The sequence below is a fragment of the Eptatretus burgeri genome, chromosome 5, assembly GCF_056783735.1.
Source record: "Eptatretus burgeri isolate ZD-2024b chromosome 5, Ebu_testis_v1, whole genome shotgun sequence".
NCBI lineage: Eukaryota > Metazoa > Chordata > Myxini > Myxiniformes > Myxinidae > Eptatretus > Eptatretus burgeri.
Genome location: NC_140965.1, coordinates 93,007,483 through 93,019,489, shown reverse-complemented (window position 1 = coordinate 93,019,489; position 12,007 = coordinate 93,007,483). Strand labels below are relative to the sequence as shown.

At 43.3% G+C, this 12,007-nt stretch overlaps 1 long non-coding RNA gene across 4 annotated transcripts in view; it reads left to right on the top strand.

Annotated features, from left to right (window-relative positions):
* The window catches only part of LOC147026967 (uncharacterized), a 166,325-nt gene that overhangs the window by 36,999 nt on the left and 117,319 nt on the right, over positions 1–12,007 (top strand). For all 4 annotated transcript variants that reach the window (XR_015058579.1, XR_015058578.1, XR_015058576.1 and 1 more), the window contains exons 2-3: positions 2,043–2,148; positions 3,877–4,015. This is a non-coding gene — a long non-coding RNA (uncharacterized LOC147026967). The remainder of the gene's footprint in view (positions 1–2,042; positions 2,149–3,876; positions 4,016–12,007) is intronic.

Genomic DNA, 12,007 nt, shown 5'->3' with positions numbered 1-12,007 from the left:
TCGTCTGCCATTACATTACCTGCAGCATCTGCAATGAGCTTGGGTTTTGGAAACAACTCTCCCCAAATAACCTCTAAAGTACTCGACCATGGGGGGCATCTCCGAGTGTCTCTGGGCGGTGCTCAGCATGACCGCTCCGAGGTGAAGGTGACAGATTTAACAAGGAAAATGGAATTAACGTTTATATATGTACTTCATTTACATTATCACTGAACTTTGTCTTGAATGTCAATTTGTAAGCCTGGTGTTGGATTTGTGGTTAGGGTGGCTGGCTTGAGATCTTAGGTTCCTCAGTTTGAGCTCTGTTCGCCACTGAATTAACACCAGGTGTGGTTGACTCAGTCTGTCATCCCACTGAGATTGGTGAAATGAGTACCAGTGTACTAATAAAGGGGCACAGCATCAGGTGCATAGTCACCCCCTCCCCCCCCCAACAAAATGATAGCTACTCAGCAGCCAAGCTGCCATATGCAAGAGGAAGAAGAATGTCAATTTGTAATTTTATTTTCAAAAAGGACAACAGCTGCGATGAAAAGTTGTTTACACCATCGTCTACTGTCTCGCCATGGCTTACAAACACCTATTTGGTCCACCAACCATCCATTCCCTCCATCCCTTCCGTCCGTCCATCCCTTCCCTCCATCCCTTCCCTCCATCACTTCCCTCCATCACTTCCCTCCATCCCATCCATCCATTCCTTCCCTTCATCCTTCTCTCATTCCATCCCTCCCCTCCATCTGTTGAGGAATGGCAGGTTTAGCACTGCAGGGCACAACACAGACATGTGGGGCCTGAACTTTGTACATCAATCGTCGTATTTTTGATTGTGTTTAGCAGAGGGGCACTGCAGAGGGAGAGTGCAGGTACTTTTGCCGTGCCATGGCTTACAAACTAAGATCCAAACAGCTTGTGGAGCACTCTCCAAGTGCCTTAAGCACTCAAGCAAGCACTCCAATGAAACGGAGAGTAGGAACAGCACTCAGCAGGCTTGGCAAGCGATGAGCGATCACTAATCGGTCATATTAAACACCACCCAGAGACGCCCGGAGTGTCAAACAACATGCAAATTGGACAAATGAACTTTTTTTTTCTCGCTATCGCAACTGCTGCTAGGATCAACTCAGCAGTTGAAATTTTGAAATTCGGCTCAGGTTAAGAGATTCAAGAGATTATCGCATCTGTGGAAATTAAATAAAGCACCGACACCCAGAGATGCCAGAAATGTAAAACAATGTCTGAATTGGACAAATGAACACGTTTTTTTGTTAGCAGTCGGAATTGCTGCTCAGTTCTGTTATGCAGTTTAAATTTTGAAATTTGGCTCAGGTTGAGAGATTCTTGAGCTTATCGCATGTGCAAAAATGAAATAAATCCACAAACGGTGTCATCTCCGGGCGTTTTAAGCATTGCGATGTATCCAGCATTTCGCCAATATGAAGATCAGGCATTAATGATAGGAGTGATGAAAATGGAAATAATATTTTCAGCACTTTATCATTAAGAAACCATTGTGGCCTGTTCCAAGTCAAGGCATTGTTGAGCAGGCTAAAAAAAATGGCGAATTAAGACCCCAGCAAGGGAGAGCAGGCTGACCGAAGGGGCTGGCCAAGGATGACTCCTTGATAAAGGTTAATGAAATAAGGCTGTTAATTATCTTCGAAAGGAATTATATATGTCTATACTAGTGTGTGTGTGTGTGTGTGTGTGTGTGTGTGTGTGTGTGTGTGTGTGTGTGTGTGTGTGTGTGTGTGTGTGTGTGTGTGTGTGTGTGTGTGTGTGTGTGTGTGTGTGTGTATGCCTCCTTAATAACACCAAAACCATGAAACCTAGCGGCTTGAAACTTTGCAGGCATACTAAGAAAACTCCAATGGGGTGCATGAATGAAAATTGGGTGTTTGAGCTAATTTATACACTCCTTTTGGGGTAGGAGGAGGAAGGGGTGGGATAAGGGAGGGATAGGCGTGGGAGGAGGTACCTGGCATTGGTACTGGGTACCTTTGCAAGTATATATACTATATCCAATATTCTACACTCTGTTACAGAGCGTTGGTTCTGCTGAAGCAGTTTCTTGGCCTGTGGTCATTCTTCATCTGAGGAATGGCACATATTGATGAACCTGTGAAGCACCGGAATGACAATTTATACTTGGTGAGAGATTCAAGCCTTTTGGCGAATATGTATACTGTGTGTGTATGTGTATATATATATATATATATATATATATATATATATATATATATATATATATATATATATATATATATATATATATATATCAGGCTTTTTGACATAACATTCGGGGTTTTTTTTTTGGGGGGGGGGACCATATATCAGGTATAACATTGAAGTTGAAGTAATTTATTTAACATAACGATTTAGTTCACACAGAGTATTCATGTTGTCAGGGTCATCCACTTCCTGCATAATACCAACTTGGAGTGTTGAGTATGTGGTTTAATCCTGGAGCAGAGGGCAGCCCATTCAATAATGAGCAGTCAACCTGGTATTTTGATGATGACCTCATTATTTGAACTCAGAAAGACATGGTAGCTTATGTACTTCCACGCAATCAGTAATTACTGAAGTTGTTGCACCAGAAATTGCAAACCAGCATTTAAAAAAATGATATAATCCAGTGCTCATGCATTCCCATCAAACAAACATTCTCTCTCTCTCTCTCTCTCTCTCTCTCTCTCTCTCTCTCTCTCTCTCTCTCTCTCTCTCTCTCTCTCTCTCTCTCTCTCTCTGTCTCTGTCTCTGTCTCTGTCTCTGTCTCTGTCTCTCTCTCTCTCTCTCTCTCTCTCTCTCTCTCTCTCTCTCTCTCTCTCTCTCTCTCTCTCTCTCTCTCTCTCTCTCTCTCTCTCTCTCTCTCTCTCTCTCTCTCTCTCTCTCTCTCTCTCTCTCTCTCTCTCTCTCTCTCTCTCTCTCTCTCTCTCGCTCTCTCTCTCTCAGCCTGTGGCTGCTGGTTGCATCATTGGTTGGGATGTGGCTATGCCGCTGATGCAGTGCCCCCCTTACCAGTGCACTGGTACTCATTTTGCCGACCTCGGAAGGATGACAGGCTGAGTTAACCTCCTGGTGTATTAATTCAGCGGCCCAACGCGGCTTTAACTCAGGACCCTAGGATCCCAAGCCGCCACCCTAACCATGAAGCCAACACCAGGCTTAACATCCTTCCTGAAAAGAAAAAAGATGATAATCTGACCAAAATGGTCAATTGACTGCATTGCCTGAGAATAGAGCTTCACCATCTAACCACCCATTGTAACCACTTGCCCATTCATACACTTCATGCATACACTTCATTTCCTAATGCACGGGACACCTTCATTGGAAATGTCCATAACATTCCATCAGGTATATTCATATCTTCCTCCTTTCTCTTTATTGTTTCACATATTATGTTTTTTTTTAAAGCAGCACATTTGCATCCAATCATCAGCATAAACATGTCTGCATCAATTTTTAAAGCATGCCACAAAAGAACCTCACAATGAATTATTCCCATTGAAGGCTTTCCTGGGGTTGACGTGCACTTCCTTTGAACAGAAGTGCAGAATGGTTGTATTGTCCCATTCTGCCTCCTTTGTAGGAAGAAGGAAGAAAGAGTCTGCAACTTTTTTGATTGGCTGGTTTCAAAGGCAGACACTTTACCTCAAAGCAATCAATGTGTGGTCACGTGATGCCAGTCATTAATTTAATTATTTATTACAGATACGTCGTGAGAGGTTATTTCCAGAAGGTTAAAAGGTGGAATTTTATCATGGCATGAAAGCCTTCTTGTCCATGGACACAATGTCTTATCACCCATTATAAAAATTGACATTGCCTTTGTGTGCAGAGTGTTAATTAATTTCCTTTTTCCCCTTTTTTCAGATTGAGTGAACGTAATCATGGGCGATACAAGCAATTACACCTTTGAACAACTGGATTGTTGTGAGTGTCTGGGTTCACGTCAAAAATATTCTCTGTAATGACGATGATGGCGCACAAACGGATCCACTGGACACTTAAGGTTTGTGCCACATGCTGTAAAATGTGTAATAAAGTCAAAGAGTACTGCAAATGTACGTGGTATAACTTGTAGAACCCTTCAGTGTTGTCAGCTAATATGATAAAAGGCAATGTAACGATTTTTACAACGAGTGACAAGACATTGTTGGCCACCCTGTACAGTAACATGTTTCACATCAAGCGCTCGTGAGCATGTGATAAATTAATTAGCTCAACATCACTTGTAAATGATCCTTAATGTCACCTGTAAATAAGCCTGAGGCCTTCAAAGCAACGGTATTCTAGCAGAGGTACTGAAAGGTTTTTTTTTTTTAAGGATAAAAAAATCCACCACATTGATAATAATTGATTGCTGCAATTATCTCGAAGAACTTTATTACGATTATATACGGAGCTACCAATGTTATATATGACAAAATATTAACAGTAAATTCATAATGGCGGTCGTTGCGAAGGAAATTCCAAAATGGCTGAGTGAGTCTGCGCCCCACTGAAAAACGTTCCTTCGCGCTGTATAGCAAACGTTCCCGCCATTGCCGCCCTAGCTTTGGTGCGGCGAGTTCACCCTGCCCGGCACCTAACAAACGTGTAATTACGGCGCTTTGTCAGACGGGCCCGCGCCAGGCCGTCGCTGATAAAGGGCAGACTTTGTTAGACTGGGCTGCGCTGAGCCGCCTCCTGCCAATCGCACCACGAGACGTCTCAGCTAATGGCTTCCTGTGCGAGTGCCGGCCTAATTAACTCGCATAATTCCATCATTGGCCCGACCCCCGCCACCCGTCACCCAGTTAACAGAGAGGGAATTCTATTCGCAAATGAGCAATGAGAGAGGCTGCCTGGTCGGACGTGAGGGAAAGCAGTGAGGTTTTGAACCTGCAATATAGGCCCAAGCCTTTTATTATCAAAAGTATTGGGATATTGAGGAAATACTTGATTGAGATATTCAAAAGCGTGTCTCCTTCATTTCCAATAGGGTGTTATTGTCCGCACCAACATTTGTACTTTGGGTTTGTGAATGATGTCAGGTGCATTTGTTTCATCATTTGCACTCCTTCAGAGCAAGATCGAATTCAATGGTGGACTAGGATCTGTTCACTCTGTACGTCGGATGGTCGTCCAAGGCGATCACAGAGTGATTCCATTTGGTTAAAGTCCTGGCTCTGGGTTTGTCACTGCAGTTTCTCATCAACATTGCCCTCAATTCTCAATAGATACAGCAGTGTGTGAAGGTGCATTATCTGGCTGGGTATAAGTTTGCCTGTCACAATCTTGCTGGGTTTTACTCTGCCTCAAATCATCTTGCTGGGTATTAGTCTGCCTGTAATCATCGTGCTGGGTTTCACTCTGCCTGTAATCATCTTGCTGGGTATTAGTCTGCCTGTAATCATCTTGCTGGGTTTTACTCTGCCTGTAATCATCTTGCTGGGTTTTACTCTGCCTCCAATCATCTTGCTGGGTTTTACTCTGCCTATAATGATCTTGCTGGGTTTTACTCTGCCTCTAATCATCTTCCTGGGTATTAGTCTGCCTATCATCATCTTGCTGGGTTTTACTCTGCCTCCAATCATCTTGCTGGGTTTTACTCTGCCTCCAATCATCTTGATGGGTATTCGTCTGCCTTCAATCATCTTGCTGGGTTTTACTCTGCCTCCAATCATCTTGCTGGGTTTTACTCTGCCTCCAATCATCTTGCTGGGTTTTACTCTGCTTATAATCATCTTGCTGGGTTTTACTCTGCCTCTAATCATCTTCCTGGGTATTAGTCTGCCTATCATCATCTTGCTGGGTTTTACTCTGCCTCCAATCATCTTGCTGGGTTTTACTCTGCCTCCAATCATCTTGATGGGTATTCGTCTGCCTTCAATCATCTTGCTGGGTTTTACTCTGCCTCTAATCATCTTGCTGGGTATTAGACTGCATGTAATCATCTTGTTGGGTTTCACTCTGCCTCCAATCATCTTGTTGGGTTTCACTCTGCCTCCAATCATCTTGCTGGGTTTTACTCTGCCTCCAATCATCTTGCTGGGTTTTACTCTGCCTATAATCATCTTGCTGGGTATTAGTCTGCATGTAATCATCTTGCTGGGTTTTACTCTGCCTCGAATCTTCTTGCTGGGTTTTACTCTGCCTCAAATCATCTTGCTGGGTTTTACTCTGCCTCGAATCATCTTGCTGGGTTTTACTCTGCCTCTAATCATCTTGCTGGGTTTTACTCTGCCTCAAATCATCTTGATGTGTATTAGTCTGCCTCCAATAATCTTGCTGGGTTTTACTCTGCCTCTAATCATCTTGCTGGGTATTAGTCTGCCTGTGATCATCTTGCTGTACGTGAGTCTGCCTGCAGTCATCTTGCTGGGTATTCATCTGCCTGCAGTAATCTTGCTGGATATTGTTCTGCCTGTAGTCATCTTGCTGGGTATTCGTCTGCCTGAAGTCATCTTGCTCGGTATGAGTCTGCCTGTAGTCATCCTGCTCGGTATTCATCTGCCTGTAGTCATTTTGCTGGATATTAGTCTGCCTGCAGTGATCTTGCTGGGTATTAGTCTGCCTGAAGTAATCTTGCTGGATATTAGTCTGCCTGTAGTAATCTTGCTGGATATTAGTCTGCCTGTAGTAATCTTGCTGGATATCAGTCTGCCTGTAGTCAGCTTGCAGGGTATTACTCTGCCTGTAGTCATCTTGCTGGATATTAGTCTGCTTGAAGTAATCTTGCTGGATATTAGTCTGCCTGTAGTCATCTTGCTGGATATTAGTCTGCCTGTGGTAATCTTGCTGGGTATTAGTCTGCCTATAGTCATCCTGCTCGGTATTAGTCTGCCTGTAGTCATCCTGCTCGGTATTAGTCTGCCTGAAGTAATCTTGCTGGATGTTAGTCTGCCTGTAGTAATCTTGCTGGATATTAGTCTGCCTGCTGTAATCTTGCTGAATATTAGTCTGCCTGTGGTAATCTTGCTGGATATTAGTCTGCATGTTGTAATCTTGCTGGGTATTACTCTGCCTGTCATAATCTTGCCTGGTATTAGTCTGCCTGAAATCATCTTGCTGGATATTACTCTGATGTAGTCATCTTGCTGGATATTAGTCTGCCTGTTGTTATCTTGCGGGGTATTAGTCTGCCTGTAGTAATCTTGCTGTATATTAGTCTGCCTGTAGTCATATTGCTGGGTGTTGGTCTGCCTGTAATCATCTTGCTGGGTATTAGTCTGCCTGTAGTCATCCTGCTCGGTATTAGTCTGCCTGTCAAAATCTTGCTGTATATTAGTCTGCCTGTAGTCATATTGCTGGGTGTTGGTCTGCCTGTAATCATCTTGCTGGGTATGAGTCTGCCTGTAATTATCTTGCTGGGTATTAGTCTGCCTGTCATAATCTTGCTGGATATTCATCTGCCTGTTGTAATCTTGCTGGATATTAGTCTACCTGTAGTCATCTTGCTAGATATTAGTCTGCCTGTCATAATCTTGCTGGGTGTTAGTCTGCCTGTAATCATCTTGCTGTATATTAGTATGCCTGTAGTAATCTTGCTGGATATTAGTCTACATGTTGTCATCTTGCTGGGTATAACTCTGCCTGTCATTATCTTGCTGGGTATAAGTCTGCCTGTAATCATCTTGCTGGATATTATTCTGCCTGTTGTCATACTGCTTGGTATTAGTCTGCCTGTAGTAATCTTGCTGGGTTTTAGTCTGCCTGTAATCATATTGCTGGGTATTGGTCTGCCTGTAATCATCTTGCTGGGTATTAGTCTGCCTGTAGTCATCCTGCTCGATATTAGTCTGCCTGTAGAAATCTTGCTGAATATTAGTCTGCTCTCGTCATCTTGCTGGATATTAGTCTGCCTGTAGTAATCTTGCTGGATATTGGTCTGCCTGTTGTAATCTTGCAGGGTGTTAGTCTGCCTGTAATCATCTTGCTGCGTATTACTCTGCCTGTAGTCATCTTGCTGGATATTAATCTGCCTGTCATAATCTTGCTGGGTATTAGTCTGCCTGCAGTAATCTTGCTGGATATTAGTCTGCCTGTAGTAATCTTGCTGGGTATTAGTCTGCCTGTACTAATCTTGCTAGATAATAGTCTGCCTGTAGTAATCTTGCTGGATATTAGTCTGCCTGTCATAATCTTGCTGGGTATAGGTCTGCCTGTAGTCATCCTGCTCGGTATTAGTCTGCCTGTAGTAATCTTGCTGGATATTAGACTGCCTGTAGTAATCTTGCTGGATATTGGTCTGCCGGTAATAATCTTGCTGGATATTAGTCTGCCTGTAGTAATCGTGCTGGATATTGGTCTGCTGTAGTCATCTTGCTGGATATGAGTCTGCCTGTCATCATCTTGCTGGGTATTAGTCTGCCTGTAATAATCTTGCTGGATATTCGTCTGCCTGTTGTAATCTTGCTGGATATTAGTCTGTCCATAGTAATCTTGCTGGATATGTCTGTCTGTAGTAATCTTGCTGGGTATTAGTCTGCCTGTTGTAATCTTGCTGGGTCTTAGTCTGCCGGTTGTAATCTTGCTGGGTATTACTCCGCCTGTTGTAATCTTGCTGGGTATTCTTCTGCCTGTAATAATCTTGCTGGGTATTCGTCTGTCTGTCATAATCTTGCTGGGTATTAGTCTGCGTGTAGCCATCCTGCTCGGTATTAGTCTGCCTGTCGTAATCTTGCTGGATACTAGTCCGCCTGTAGTAATCTTGCTGGATATTAGTCTGCTGTAGTCATCTTGCTGGATATGAGTCTGCCTGTCATCATCTTGCTGGGTATTAGTCTGCCTGTAATAATCTTGCTGGATATTCGTCTGCCTGTAGTAATCTTGCTGGATATTAGTCAGCCTGTAATAATCTTGCTGGATATTAGTCTGCCTGTCGTAATCTTGCTGGGTATGACTCTGCCTGTAGTCATCTTGCTGGATATTAGTCTGACTGTCGTAATCTTGCTGGGTTGTACTCTGCCTCTAATCATCTTGCTGGGTATTAGTCTGGCTCTAATCATCTTGCTGGGTGTTCGTCTGCCTGTGATCATCTTGCTGTAAGTGAGTCTGCCTGTTGTAATCTCGCTGGATATTAGTCTGTCCATAGTAATCTTGCTGGATATTAGTCTGCCTGTAGTAATCTTGCTGGATATTCGTCTGCCTGTAGTAATCTTGCTGGATATCAGTCTGCCTGTAGTCAGCTTGCAGGGTATTACTCTGCCTGTAGTCATCTTGCTGGATATTAGTCTGCCTGAAGTAATCTTGCTGGATATTAGTCTGCCTGCAGTCATCTTGCTGGATATTCGTCTGCCTGTGGTAATCTTGCTGGGTATTAGTCTGCCTGTAGTCATCCTGCTCGGTATTAGTCTGCCTGTAGTCATCCTGCTCGGTATTAGTCTGCCTGAAGTAATCTTGCTGGATGTTAGTCTGCCTGTAGTAATCTTGCTGGATATTAGTCTGCCTGCTGTAATCTTGCTGAATATTAGTCTGCCTGTGGTAATCTTGCTAGATATTAGTCTGCATGTTGTAATCTTGCCTGGTATTAGTCTGCCTGAAATCATCTTGCTGGATATTACTCTGATGTAGTCATCTTGCTGGATATTAGTCTGACTGTCGTCATCTTGCTGGATATTAGTCTGCCTGTTGTAATCTTGCAGGGTATTAGTCTGCCTGTAGTAATCTTGCTGTATATTAGTCTGCCTGTAGTCATATTGCTGGGTCTTGGTCTGCCTGTAATCATCTTGCTGGGTATTAGTCTGCCTGTTTTCATCCTGCTTGGAATTAGTCTGTCTGTAGTAATCTTGCTGGGTATGAGTCTGCCTGTAATTATCTTGCTGGGTATTAGTCTGCCTGTCATAATCTTGCTGGATATTCATCTGCCTGTCGTAATCTTGCTGGATATTAGTCAGCCTGCAGTAATCATGCTGGGTATTACTCTGCCTGGAGTAATCTTGCTGCATATTCGTCTACCTGTAGTCATCTTGCTGGATATTAGTCTGCCTGTCATAATCTTGCTGGGTGTTAGTCTGCCTGTAATCATCTTGCTGTATATTAGTATGCCTGTAGTAATCTTGCTGGATATTAGTCTACATGTTGTCATCTTGCTGGGTATAACTCTGCCTGTCATTATCTTGCTGGGTATAAGTCTGCCTGTAATCATCTTGCTGGGTATTAGTCTGCCTGTAGTCATCTTGCTCGGTATTAGTCTGCCTGTCGAAATCTTGCTGGATATTATTCTGCCTGTTTTCATCCTGCTTGGAATTAGTCTGTCTGTAGTAATCTTGCTGGGTATGAGTCTGCCTGTAATTATCTTGCTGGGTATTAGTCTGCCTGTCATTATCTTGCTGGATATTCATCTGCCTGTCGTAATCTTGCTGGATATTAGTCAGCCTGCAGTAATCATGCTGGGTATTACTCTGCCTGGAGTAATCTTGCTGCATATTCGTCTACCTGTAGTCATCTTGCTGGATATTAGTCTGCCTGTCATAATCTTGCTGGGTGTTAGTCTGCCTGTAATCATCTTGCTGTATATTAGTATGCCTGTAGTAATCTTGCTGGATATTAGTCTACATGTTGTCATCTTGCTGGGTATAACTCTGCCTGTCATTATCTTGCTGGGTATAAGTCTGCCTGTAATCATCTTGCTGGATATTATTCTACCTGTTGTCATACTGCTTGGTATTAGTCTGCCTGTAGAAATCTTGCTGGATATTAGTCTGCTCTCGTCATCTTGCTGGATATTAGTCTGCTCTCGTCATCTTGCTGAATATTAGTCTGCTCTCGTCATCTTGCTGGATATTAGTCTGCCTGTAGTAATCTTGCTGGATATTGGTCTGCCTGTTGTAATCTTGCAGGGTGTTAGTCTGCCTGTAATCATCTTGCTGCGTATTACTCTGCCTGTAGTCATCTTGCTGGATATTAATCTGCCTGTCATAATCTTGCTGGGTATTAGTCTGCCTGCAGTAATCTTGCTGGATATTAGTCTGCCTGTAGTAATCTTGCTGGGTATTAGTCTGCCTGTACTAATCTTGCTAGATAATAGTCTGCCTGTAGTAATCTTGCTGGGTATTAGTCTGCCTGTAGTAATCTTGCTGGATATTAGTCTGCCTGTCATAATCTTGCTGGGTATTGGTCTGCCTGTAGTCATCCTGCTCAGTATTAGTCTGCCTGTAGTAATCTTGCTGCATATTAGTCTGCCTGTAGTAATCTTGCTGGATATTGGTCTGCCGGTAATAATCTTGCTGGATATTAGTCTGCCTGTAGTAATCGTGCTGGATATTGGTCTGCTGTAGTCATCTTGCTGGATATGAGTCTGCCTGTCATCATCTTGCTGGGTATTAGTCTGCCTGTAATAATCTTGCTGGATATTCGTCTGCCTGTTGTAATCTTGCTGGATATTAGTCTGTCCATAGTAATCTTGCTGGATATGTCTGTCTGTAGTAATCTTGCTGGGTATTAGTCTGCCTGTTGTAATCTTGCTGGGTCTTAGTCTGCCGGTTGTAATCTTGCTGGGTATTACTCCGCCTGTTGTAATCTTGCTGGGTATTCTTCTGCCTGTAATAATCTTGCTGGGTATTCGTCTGTCTGTCATAATCTTGCTGGGTATTAGTCTGCGTGTAGCCATCCTGCTCGGTATTAGTCTGCCTGTCGTAATCTTGCTGGATACTAGTCCGCCTGTAGTAATCTTGCTGGATATTAGTCTGCTGTAGTCATCTTGCTGGATATGAGTCTGCCTGTCATCATCTTGCTGGGTATTAGTCTGCCTGTAGTAATCTTGCTGGATATTAGTCAGCCTGTAATAATCTTGCTGGATATTAGTCTGCCTGTCGTAATCTTGCTGGGTATGACTCTGCCTGTAGTCATCTTGCTGGATATTAGTCTGACTGTCGTAATCTTGCTGGGTTGTACTCTGCCTCTAATCATCTTGCTGGGTGTTCGTCTGCCTGTGATCATCTTGCTGTAAGTGAGTCTGCCTGTTGTAATCTCGCTGGATATTAGTCTGTCCATAGTAATCTTGCTGGATATTAGTCTG